This window comes from Pituophis catenifer, unplaced genomic scaffold, assembly GCF_029215685.1.
Source record: "Pituophis catenifer annectens isolate HBS135680 unplaced genomic scaffold, rPitCat1.0.hap2 SCAF_2, whole genome shotgun sequence".
Taxonomy (NCBI): Eukaryota; Metazoa; Chordata; class Lepidosauria; order Squamata; family Colubridae; genus Pituophis; species Pituophis catenifer.
In genome coordinates this window covers 149,230,754-149,242,744 of record NW_027256882.1, presented here as the reverse complement: position 1 = coordinate 149,242,744, position 11,991 = coordinate 149,230,754, and the positions used below count along the sequence as shown (strand labels likewise).

Here is an 11,991-nt window from a genome sequence, read left to right as displayed (position 1 = left end):
ATCCTATTCACTTTCCATTTCCCTTCCCTCCCCCCAAGTTTGGACAAGAATGACAAATGCCTCAATTAGTAAGCAAATTTTGCCAATCGATTCTTTGAAGCATTGACGGTCAGGTCTGATCAATGTTGCCAATTATGCCTTATAACAGGCATCCAATACATAAATGTATCTGGCCCTTCCCAACATAGGAACATTCTTTACCTTTGTTTTGCTTCAAAGCTGAAGACACAGGAGAGACTTCATTGGTTGGATTGTATTATGGCCAAGGATCCCTTTGCTTTTTCCTCAACTGAAGAGGAAAAAAAATTGTTAAGAGGGACAGGATGCTTCTCTTCCTGCCTAAAACTCAGAATTAAGCCCAATAATATCCCCAAACTGCAGATGAATCCTAAGGCAAGCTAGAAATGATCCTAAGTGCTCAGATGAAGAAGCCTGAGAAATAGACTTCGCCCTTAAATTACTAAAATAGACATGTTATGACTGAGCAAGTGATAGGATAAACATTCATAGGGTCTGATCATTTTTGTGGGATGAACATGTAATGGATCTCAGATTGTTTATTTTTATGGGCTGTTAGCTGCTCAGAGTCACGGGGGTGAATTGGGTGGCCATGGGGAAGGCAGGCAGGTAGGCAGGAAGAAGGAAGGAAGGGAGAGAGAGAAAGAATATCTGTCTTTTAATCTGGGCAGTTTCATAAGCAGAGTCAGCTTCTTTATAATTATTGGGAAAATGTTCCAATGTCCAGATCTCCTGTTTTCTACTTTCTGACAGGGCTAGTTCCGACCATATCCTAATGTTCTCCTGCTCCTCTAACTCTTTTAACTTTAACTCCACGGGGGCAGGGGTGGGTTCTAAATTTTTTTACTACCGGTTCGGTGGGCGTGGCTTATTTTGTGGGCATGGCTTGGTGGGGGTAATGTGACTGGGTGGGCGTGGCCAACTTTTTTTTTTCTTACTTTTAAAAGCATTTTTTCTACAACCTTAAGAGGTTGCAGAAAAAAATGCTCTTAGAAGCCTCTGACGATCAGGCAACTCAGCTGGGATCGCCAGAGGCTTTTAAAGGCATTTTTTTTTCCTACTACCACTTGGCCAAAGAGGTTGTAGAAAAAATGCTTTTAAAAGTTAAAAAAAAAAAAGCCTCTGATGAGGTGGGTGGGGTAAGCGACCGGTGACCAGGCAGGGGACCGATTTGGGGGCGTGGCCAGCCAATGTTATTACCGGTTCTCTGAACTACTACAAATTTTTACTACCGGTTCTTGAGAATTGGTGCAAACCGGGAGCAACCCACCACTGCATGGGGGTGAATTTCAGTTTCTCAAGGAAGTACAGGTAGTCCTCGACTTACCATCACAATGGAGCCCAAAATTTCTATTGTTAAGTGAGACATTTGTTAAGTGAGCTTTGCCCCATTTTACAATCTCTCTTGCCACAATTGTTAGGTGAATCACTGCAGTTGACAAATTAGTAACCTGGTTGTTAAATGAATCTTGTTTCCCCTTTGACTTTGCTTGATAGAAAGTGACAAAAGGTGATCACATGACCTTGGGACACAGCAACGGTCATAAATATGAACCAGTTGCTAAGCATCCAAATTTTGACCACGATTATGCGGATGCTACAAAAGTTGTAACTGTGAAAAACAGTCAAAAGTCACTTTTTTTACTGCCGTTGTAACTTTGAATAGTCACTAAATGAACTGTTGTAAGTAGAGGACTACCTGTAGTGCCTTAGAAGGATATATGACCTAAAAACTGCCTAAAAATGTAAATAATTAACTGGTATCCTAAACAGTCTTTAATTCAGTTCTATTTCTTTCTCCTTGCAGTCCTGATTTTGCTTTTTATTTAATCTCTTGTTTTTTTTCCTAGCCACTCTTATTTTGCCTTTTTGTATGTTATCCTTTACTGAAACTTAATAAAAATTTAGAAAAGAAAAAAAAATAGTTTGGCATTTTTCTGTTAAGATTACTTTTAAAAATGGTAGCAGAACTGGGCTACACCACTCAGGATGACCATTACATGGCAGCAAAGAGATACAGAAAGACTTACTTTTTTAAAAACATAGATAATCTAAATTTTTATCAGATCCGGGCTGTGAAAATTCAAAGGATCACTAAATGATAACCAATAGGTATAGAAAAGTCTTGCTTCATTTCTGCAACCTAGTGGCGTCTGGATCTTTGAAATCAGGACCTTTGGTATGTCAACCAAAAGCTCTGAGCTGAATTAATCATTGTGCTAATCATATTATGAAGCAGGATCTCAGTCAAATTAAACCTAGCTCTGTGGAGATACAATTACTTGGATTTCTCAGTGTCACAGAAAGCCACCGCATTCCCTCAACATTTCCTCCAGCCAAGGCTGTGATGGATATCTTTTCCCTGCAGTGCTGGGAGGTCAGCATCAAAGCTGTCCAACTTGACTGCTAGAAAATTTACAACAGTGGTAGAACAGCTACTACGGGCAATGTTAATTTATTACATGGGTCTCCCAGCCTTCCTCCAGGGAGCTCACAATGACATACATGTTCCTTCCCTGTGTATCTAATCCAAGGTCACTAGTAAGTAATTGTCATGTCCCAGTAAGGATTTGAACGCAGGTCTTAACCCTGGCATGATCCCCCACAGTTCACCATGAACCATATTTCATTTGGTCATAATGCAATTTGCATACTATGAGCTGAATCAGTGGGATGTGTTAACCATGGTTCATTGTTTTAGCATGATGCAAAAACTCAAGTTAATTGTTCCGTACTCAGTTATTATGATTATGTAAATCACATCTTAGTAGTAAATGTGGATGATTCATGGCCAGAATAGAAGAATGGGGTTACATGATGGATATACATGATGGATAGAGCTGATACGCAAGTGACAGTGTCTACCGCAGTTACAATATTTCGGCAAGTAAGCGCAAATGAAAAGTTGCCATTTGCAAGTCATATATTTATGAGTCTGTAAGGCATGGTTTGTGATTGAAACTTCATTTCTTACAACCCAGCAGCACTTCGATGGCTTCAGTGAAAACAGCAGCCCTGGATCCCCATTCTTACATATCCCTGCTATTGAGCTGTTGTTTCACACATGTACAAGCTCTCTTTCAGATCAGTGGCTGCTGCTGCTGGGAACTAAGAAACGCATCAGAGGGGATAGAAGGAAATTCAATACTTTTCTGTTTCGGAGAGTAGCAATTCTGAGCCGTTCTTGACATTCATTTCCTCGGGGAAGAGACGGGAGCAGAGCCATACATTCATCCACCAGTTTGGTGGAATCGGTGACATCTATAGGATAAAAAAAGAAAACCCCAAAGTACTGCAATTATTATACCTCAGCTAAATGTGCAATATATCACAGGAGCGAAGCAATCCATGTTTGTCAACCCACAGCATACATCTATTAGCCAAACAAACTACTTTCCAATATTGAGTTGTGTAGTGTTGAGAGGGAAACACCTTCCGTGAGTGACAAAAAATAGAAGATTGAAATTGGGAGACAAAAACCAAAGGGAAGGACAATTTTCAAGGCAGAGGAGGATTGAAATTGGTTCCAGAATCACACATATAACAATCACAGCAACTAGCAGCAGCACCAGAAATGGACTATTTCATTTTTTAAATATACACACAAAGAAAGATCTTTATAAGGTCTGCCCACATTGTACTCTCACCCGCCAGTCTTTTTCCAGAAAGATCACACTATTATTTCTTTCCTAAGAATGATTCCATAGTAAATTTCTTTCAAAGAACAATTTCTAAATACATTTTATTCTGTAAATTACTTCTAGATTAATTCAAGCTGTTAGTTTTGCTTTGCAAACATTAACCAGAATGATAAGGCTCAGCCTTAGTAAATGTAGTCTCATTTACTTCCACTTTTATTATATGAATGAAATTATCATTTAATTTATGCATTTTATTTTGGATTGTACGGCCTGAAGTACCCTCAGGGTCTCACAGGTACTTACAGCTTCTCTGCTTCCAAGCCCGCAGATTCACATGTGTAGATGGAAATATAACGTATTCCAATTTCAGCAATGCTGAAGATTTCTTCATCATATATTTATAACCGTGTGGAAATCAGTTAAGCGCATGTACATCCAGCCTCTTTTGTATGCAAAATCCACGCTTGAGTTTCAAGTATAAATTCCGTACACACCTGATACTTTTCTTCACCACAGTGCTATTCAGTGTGATTTAACGATCCATTTTTGTTTGTTTTCATCTCCTTGTTTTTGCACTGTTAGGCCTTTGAGCAGAGAAACTGTCTGGGGAAAGGAAATATAATGTTTTTATATATTTCATTCTTAGTTATACCCACACACCGGATATAATTTCCTTTCACACACATACACCCTACACCCTCCGTCCATGTTCCTTTCGCTGACCATAACATGCATCAGATACCTACACTTATTCCTCTCTCTCACTTTTGCAGACCAGATGGGTTGCTTTATAATGTTTCCTGGGCACAACTTTTGCACACCTTTGCATTGGCTGTCTCTCTCTCTTCCTTTCGATAAACCGAGTTCCACCGTTGCAATTCTGATAGGCCCACTCAGAAATATTTCGTGGCATTTGATACCCAGGGCAAATGTTAATTTCTTTTCAAAAAACCCCAGGAGCGGAGGGTCCAAAGTTTACGGACTGGCAACTATACGCACACCCGGCCTAGGCAGGCAAGCCCAAGCGAGGAGGATTTGGCGTTAACAGATGCACAATGTAGATTGTAGACGGCTTCCTTTCGGCGGCGGAGCTCGCCCACCCCGGGGGCTAAAGATAATATAACGGGGCTCCTGCCTACTCCGCGCTGTCACGTCGGCCTGTCAGTCGGCTGGTAATTAATGCGAACTGCGGGTCCGGCGCCCCACCGGAGTCGTATATCACTGCCAGCTCCCGCGCGGCAAAGCAACCTCTTTTACCCAAGCCCTGTTATTTGGGGAATTTTCTATGTATTAGCTGTTGATGCACATTAATACATTAAAAATGTCAGCGGTGGAGGCCAGCTAATTGTCTGATTTAAATGTCTATTTGTCAGCGCGCGGCTCAGGTGGGCATGAGCCGAATCGGGAATGAAGCACGGAACCTGTCTCGGGACGGGCGGGGGGGCGGCTCTCGCCCGAGCCGGGACGCGGGAATGATCGATGGCAGAGACGCGCGGCCCAAAATGTTTGCGTTTCTGCTCGGCTTGCCTCGGCGCGGGGAGGGGGGAGGCCGAGGGGGAGAGGCGGGGAGGGGGAAGGAGCCAAGGCAACCAGGAGGCCGAGAGGAAGCTTTTAGTGAGGGGAGAAAAAGTTTCCAGGTATTCTGGAGGGAGCCCTCCCGGGAGAAAGGAAAGACTGGCTCGGTTTCCTCCCCAGCTCCGGCGTCGGATTACAATACCCATCATCCACAACCGGCCGGGGCCTATGGGGAGTTGCAATCGAACAACGTTTAGCAGGTCTCAACTGACTCTATGGAGCTGAAACACCGGATCAACTGCTTTCCCTAGCTCGGCTGCATCGGAAAGGCTCTTTTTATTTGTCTGCTCTGGTTAATATCAGGGAAAAGATCAGAAAGGAAGTACTGTTGCAAGGCAAGGTTGGCCTTAGCTGGGGAAAGGTATCATTTGAGTCAGTATTTTTTGCCACAGACCACTGACCGGAGCATTATGGCTTGGAATATGTTTTCTTTCTGATGAAGAACACAAGTGTAGTCCTTGTTGGTGATCTCTGAGCTTGCTTGATTTCTTGCAGAGGTTTCATTACCCAAACTAGGTAACATCATCAGTGCTACCTGTAGTAGCTTGTAGCACTGAAGATTTATTTATTTATTGGTTCGATTTATATGCCGCCCTTTTCCGGAGACTCAGGGCGGCTTACAATGTGTTAAGCAATAGCCTTCATACTTTTGTATATACCTGCTTAGTAGGGCTTTTGCCCCCCCCCCCGCCAAGCGGTGTTCTTTTTTATACAAAGTCAGCTTATTGCCCCCACAAACCAGGTCCTCATTTTACCTACCTCGAAAGGATGGAAAGCTGAGTCAACCTTGAGCCTGGTGAGATTTGAACTTGCAGTAATTGCAGGCAGCTGGTGTTACTTAACAGTGCTTTAGTCTGCTGCGCCACCAAAGCTCTCTAGATGTCTCCTAGTTTGGGTAATGAAATGTCTGCAAGAAAACAAGCAAGCTCAGAGAGCAGCAAGGGCCCTTCATATCTACCTGAGCTACAAATATTCTCCATTATTACAACAAAAGTGCTTCTGAACATGTGCAGAGTGCACTTCCCATCCCACTCTTAAAGATGGGAAGGAAGGGGGCCATCTAGGCAATGTGAACCTCAAAATCCCCCCCCTTTTTTTAGCAATTTGCAACAAAGCCAAGCTAGAAACTCAAAATGATTCTAATACTGTACTTGCCTCTGGATTACATCAGCCTCCAACAAGTCCTTTTTTTTTTTTTAAATTTGATTTATATGCCGCCCTTCTTCGGAGACTCAGGGCGGCTTATAATGCGTTAAGCAATAGCCTTCATCCTTTTGTATATTTATACAAAGTCAGCTTATTGCCCCCACAAACTGGGTCCTCATTTCACCTACCTTAGAAAGGATGGAAGGCTGAGTCAACCTTGAGCCTTGGAGAGATTCGAACCAGCAGTAAATTGCAGGCAGCTGTGTTAATAACAGGGTGCATAGACCACTGTACTATCAAGGCTTTAAATATCTCACACTCAAACTCATATCCTATTGGCTGAGGAAAGATTTACACTTTTGGTTCAAGACATTTAGGAGGTGGGAAAGGCTGGCATAGATAGTTTGAGAGATGATGATGTCAGCATTAGACCCTATACAATATTCCCAAATACTATTGGTTAATATTGCCCAAATTACCATCAAGCAGATTTGAGCTTACTTTGAAAGGGGGAGGGAGAGAATTTCACTAATTATTTTTGTGGATCTTGCAAAAATTACTTCTATTTTGGGGAGGCATTCAAAAAGTGGCAAAATGCACAATGCAAACATGTCCTTTATCCCTAAATCAAAACATTCAATAGTCTCACATTATTCAGGCAACAATATTCTTCACATTCAGGACAATGCTGTGAACTGGCATTGTTTCATATTGGATTAGCTAAATAAGAGACCTCCCATTTTTGTCAAACCAGTGGGCAATTTTGACATTCCGAGAGAATACCATGGGTGTAATAATAAAATCGATCGATTAACTGACTGATTGAACTTATACTGCCCCGCAATCCACAGACTCTAGATGGCTTATAAAGTATACAACTCATAACGAAACATCCACCATAAAACACCAATATATAAATGACAATAAAACAAATAAAATAATAAAAATGTTGCCATGCTTTAAAACAAGAAAATGTCAAGAATAGTTTGTTTTGGGGCCACTTTCTCAAAGCCAGCAGGAAGAGGGTGATTTTGATCTCCAAAGAGAGGCCATTTTAGAGCAAAAATATCACCAACTGACCTTTGCTACCTAGAAGGCTGGCTAAGTACAAGGAATACAGTGTGAAGAAGCCAATGTCCACCCAGGATCGAGGAAAGACAAAACTCTTTTATTTCTGTATAGAAACAGAAAAGGGTTTCACCTCTTGAGTTTCATACCCAAGGAGCAGCATCCCAGAAATCAGGCACAATTATTTTTATATAATTTTCTACAGGAAAAAATAAGAGAATGGTTGATTGGTTCCACATTTACCTGTCTTCCACATGGCGCACGAAGCAAAGCCATTCCATAATAGTCAATTAATTATTTAATTCTACTTCATTATTATATAAGTTGATTACCTCAGGGTGTGTTTTTTACTATGTTATTACTGATAAAGTTTGCTCGCCTCCATCCGGATCCTTGTCCAGATGCCCCTAAGCAGTGCTTAAGCTAAACATCACAGTCACCTTCCTTAATTTCAGTAACCGGTTCATTTGCAAGGTCTTTTTAGTCAAGGGTCAAAGCCACAACTTATTAACTAATCTAAATAGGAGACATCTGTGGTCAATGTAGGGAATGTTTGTGGTCAACCCCTCTAGCTCTTGCTGGCAAGCGTTCTCTAGCACGCAAAGGCACAACTATTAACTCTGGCTAAAGTTAATTCATCGCTTAGAAAAGCTGCTGATTTCTTATTAATAAGCTAATAAGTCACCAGGCACCCAAACTGAAGGGGTGTCATAACTCTAATTAAAAACTATGCAAATTTTCACTCGTCCTCCACTTTGATGCCACAGCAGATGATTCTTACAAGATGTAGTTGCTTGGTCAATTCTGGTTAATAATAGCTAATGAAATGGGAAAGGGAAAGTATATCTGCTAACAAAATGTCTGCCGTGATTAGTATGGCTGGTCATCATATACAGATAGTCCTTGACTTATGACTACAATTGGGACCAAAATTTCCATTGGTAAACAAAGCAGTTGTTAAGTCAGTCATGCCCGATTTTACTATCTTTTTGGCCATGGCTGTTAAGCAGATCACTGCAGTTGTTAAAAGAGAATCATATGAATCATACAGGAATCTGGCTTTCCCCACCGACTTTGCTTGTCAGAAGTTGGCTGAGCAGGACGCAAATAGCAATCACATGACCCTGAGATGATGAAACCATCTTAAATACATTGTTGGTCCCCAAGCAACCAAATTTTGGCCATGTCACCATGGGGATGCTGCAACATTCATAAGTCTTAATATTGGTTGCAAGTCATTTTTTTCAATGCCGTTGTAACTTTGAAGAATCACTAAATGAATGGCTGGAAGTCAAGGATTTACCTGTACAGGATTAGGGTTAAAAGGACTCAACAGATGGATATAAATGATTCCCCATTCTCTCAACCTGGTACCTGTTGATGACTTAAGGCCAGCAGCCCCCAAACCTTTGGGAGCCAGGGACCAATTCCATTTTTTCTGTAGACCGGATCGGGCGTGGTTTCATGTACTGCCTATATCCTGCACATGCACGGATGGGGTTCGCTTGTTTGTGCAGCCCGGTTTTTGGTGCACCGGGGACTGATGCCAGTCTATGGCTCGGGAGTGGGCACCCCCTGCTTAAGGCTAGTGCACAATGCTCCCTCCTCTTTTGTCTCTGGATGTTGTCCTCAGTAGTGGTATTCACTTACTTTCGCTACTGGTTCGGAAATGTGAGCGTGCGTGCGCTCGCTTCACTTGCACGTGCTACCTCTGTGCACGTACAGAGCATTCATGATGACGTTCGGGCGGAGCCTCCCACTGCCGCCGCTACCGGTCACCTGAACCGGGTAGAATTGGTAGAATCCCACCACTCCAATACAAGTAGTCCTTGACTTACAATCACAATTAAGCCCAAAATTTCTATGTGACACAGTTAAGTGAATTTTGTCCCATTTGACAAACTTTCTTACCGCTGTGGTTAAGTGAATCACTGCAATTATTTAAGTTAGCAACACAGTTGTAAAGTGAATCTGGCTTCCCCATTGACTTTGCTGTTCAGAAGGTCGCAAAAGGTGATCACATGACCCTGAGACACTCCAACTGTCAGAAATAGAAACCAGATGCCGAGCATTTGAATTTTTATCATGTGACCATGGGAAGGCTGCAACAGTCATGAGCGTGAAAAACAGTCATAAGTCACTTTTTTCAGTGCTGTTGTAATTTTGAGCAGTCACTAAACAAATGATTATAAATTGGGGGTTGCTTGTACTATTCTGCTCTCAAGAGCAGGAAAGTTGTTCCTTTCAAACTGGACTATCTTCCTGTAGCCGTTCATGGTAGTCTTGGGAAAAAGAAACAGGAACAACAGAATCACTTCTTGTTCTGCTGCTTCATTTTCAAATCTTCCCTCAGCTTGTCAGCTGCTTTTCAGATTTCTTCTAAAGACAGGCTGAGCAATCTTTCAGAATTGAGGAAAACAGTTGTTTGGCTTGCTTTGAACATAGGTGTAGCCATGCACCATGCTCAGCTGTTTCTAAATGCAGATTTGATGCCCTTTTCAAACAGTTCTTAAACCCATGTCCAAGCTGTCATCAGCTTATGGCCAGGCTCCCAATGAAGGCACTCTGGCAAAACACTCTGGCAAAAAATTGGCGTGAATTTAATAAGTGGCTAAAATCAACTGTTTAGGCATCTGTCAAAACTCCTCCTCGCTAGAGGATTTTAAGGCAAGAGAGTGATGTCATAAACATTCCTGCTGGATTGTAATGCCTGATATTATCAGAGAAACAAAGCTGGAGATATCAACCAATCCTTGTTCTTAACATGCCCAATATTATACACCACAAGGTCAACACTACTTGCCAACATGGGATCCATGGGGTCCTTCTTAGGGTTGAATTAAAGTGCCAGCCAGCCATCCTTGAGCCACTTAAAAACCATTCGGCCTCCCCTCCCCTACAGTGAAATGCTTTACGAAGGCGCAATTTTGAGAAGGGAATTTTTAATTTAAATATTAATTTTGAGAAGGGAATGTTTTTAATTTCACATTAATTTTGGCATTGTTATTTCCATGTTATCTGTGATTTAAGACATATCCAAGGGCCAGGTTTATGGAGACACGCACGTATGGGTTGGCTGGGTTGATTATATAAACTTGGCTATTCTGATTTAGATCAGAGGGTCAGAAAACAAGTGGCTAGGATCCACTGTGGGTGTCTGTCTGTCTATCTGTCTATCTATTCTATCCAGTTGGCAGGATACATCACTATCCTACTGATTGATCAGTGAAGCCCCTCAGATGTTGTGCACAACAAAACCTGTGGTGGTGTGAGAGGAAAAATACTGCTTCAACAATGGAATAGTAAAGGACAATTTAAGGCAATCTCAGGTAAATGGGAAAGGCTGAGGAAACATTTTATGTACTGTTGATTTCTTGCTCCATTTTCCTTTCTGTGAAATGGGTGTTTTATGATGAGCCATACCAATCATGGTGGCAGTTTTATTAACAGACATCCTATTCCCTTTCCAATGGCAGCAATTTTAGTACAGAGCTCATGGTGCTCTCTCAAAATTTCAGGATTGTTTACTGGGATACTGGAGCAAAGATGCTATAGCAGAGAGATTTTATGCTGTTATACTTTCTGCTGCTTCAAAGGCAACTTTGTGTGTATGTACGTGAGTCAACACTGACTCCTGGCGAATGCATGGAGTAGTCCCTACAGTTTTGTTGGCAAAGTTTTTTAGAAGCCCCTACCTGTTTCCTAGGGCTGAGAGAGGGTGACTGGCCCAAGATCACCTAGCTGGCTTTGAGCCTAAGGCAGACTTAGAACTTGCAGTTTCCCAGTTTCTAGCTCATTGTCTTAATCACTACCCCACACTGGCTCTCCAAAGGAAGCTTTACAGCACTTTAAATTCTATAATTCTCCTTCTTATTCAGAATCACCATCCAACTGTTCAGAGAAGAAAAAAAAGGGAATTCTCCCTTGCTTTCTCTCCCTCTAATCTGTTGGGCCTTTTAATTGCCCCTAAACTTCTAGAAATGCCTTTGGTTCTGTGTAAAGTTGAGAAGTGCTATGGGGGATAAAGATGGCGAACGCCTGGCCCTTTCATTAAAAAAATAGCAGTGGTGGGTTTCTACCAGTTCGCCCCGGTTCAGGAGAACCAGTAGCAGTGACGGCAGGAGGCTCCGCCCACCCACCCGGACATCATCACGGACGCTCTGAGGATGCGCAGAAGGTTCTGCGCATGTGCAGAAGCGCTGTGCACTCGCTCACAGTTTCAAACCGGTAGTGAAGGTGAGTGAAAACCACTACTGAGTACAAGATTGTATATATTTAAATGAACTTATGGACACTTCCTATACCATCAGAGCACTCTGTTAATGACCTCCATATATGTGGGTATCAGCAGAGAAATTTGAAGGTGCAGGAAGTTATTTTATTTACACGATTTATGTCCTGTAGTCATCTTTCTCTTATGCCTGGTTATAGGATGACTATTATTTACAAGAAGGAAATATCAAAGCCACCACCACCAAGTGAAAAAGGTTAACAATGGAGCTTTGAAAGAACATTTCCTTTATCTTTTCATGCTGAAAATGTT

At 41.9% G+C, this 11,991-nt stretch overlaps 1 long non-coding RNA gene across 2 annotated transcripts; it reads right to left on the bottom strand.

The window, feature by feature from the left end:
* Positions 1-205: 205 nt before the first annotated feature.
* LOC139310599 (uncharacterized) lies at positions 206-4,252 on the bottom strand. Of its 2 annotated transcripts, none has more exons than XR_011599895.1 (3): positions 3,963-4,252; positions 3,167-3,279; positions 206-289 (listed from the first exon to the last, which is right to left on the bottom strand). It is a non-coding gene; the product is annotated as an uncharacterized lncRNA (long non-coding RNA). The 2 variants fall into 2 exon arrangements; XR_011599894.1 differs by having other exon boundaries at positions 4,154-4,252.
* Positions 4,253-11,991: the final 7,739 nt, after the last annotated feature.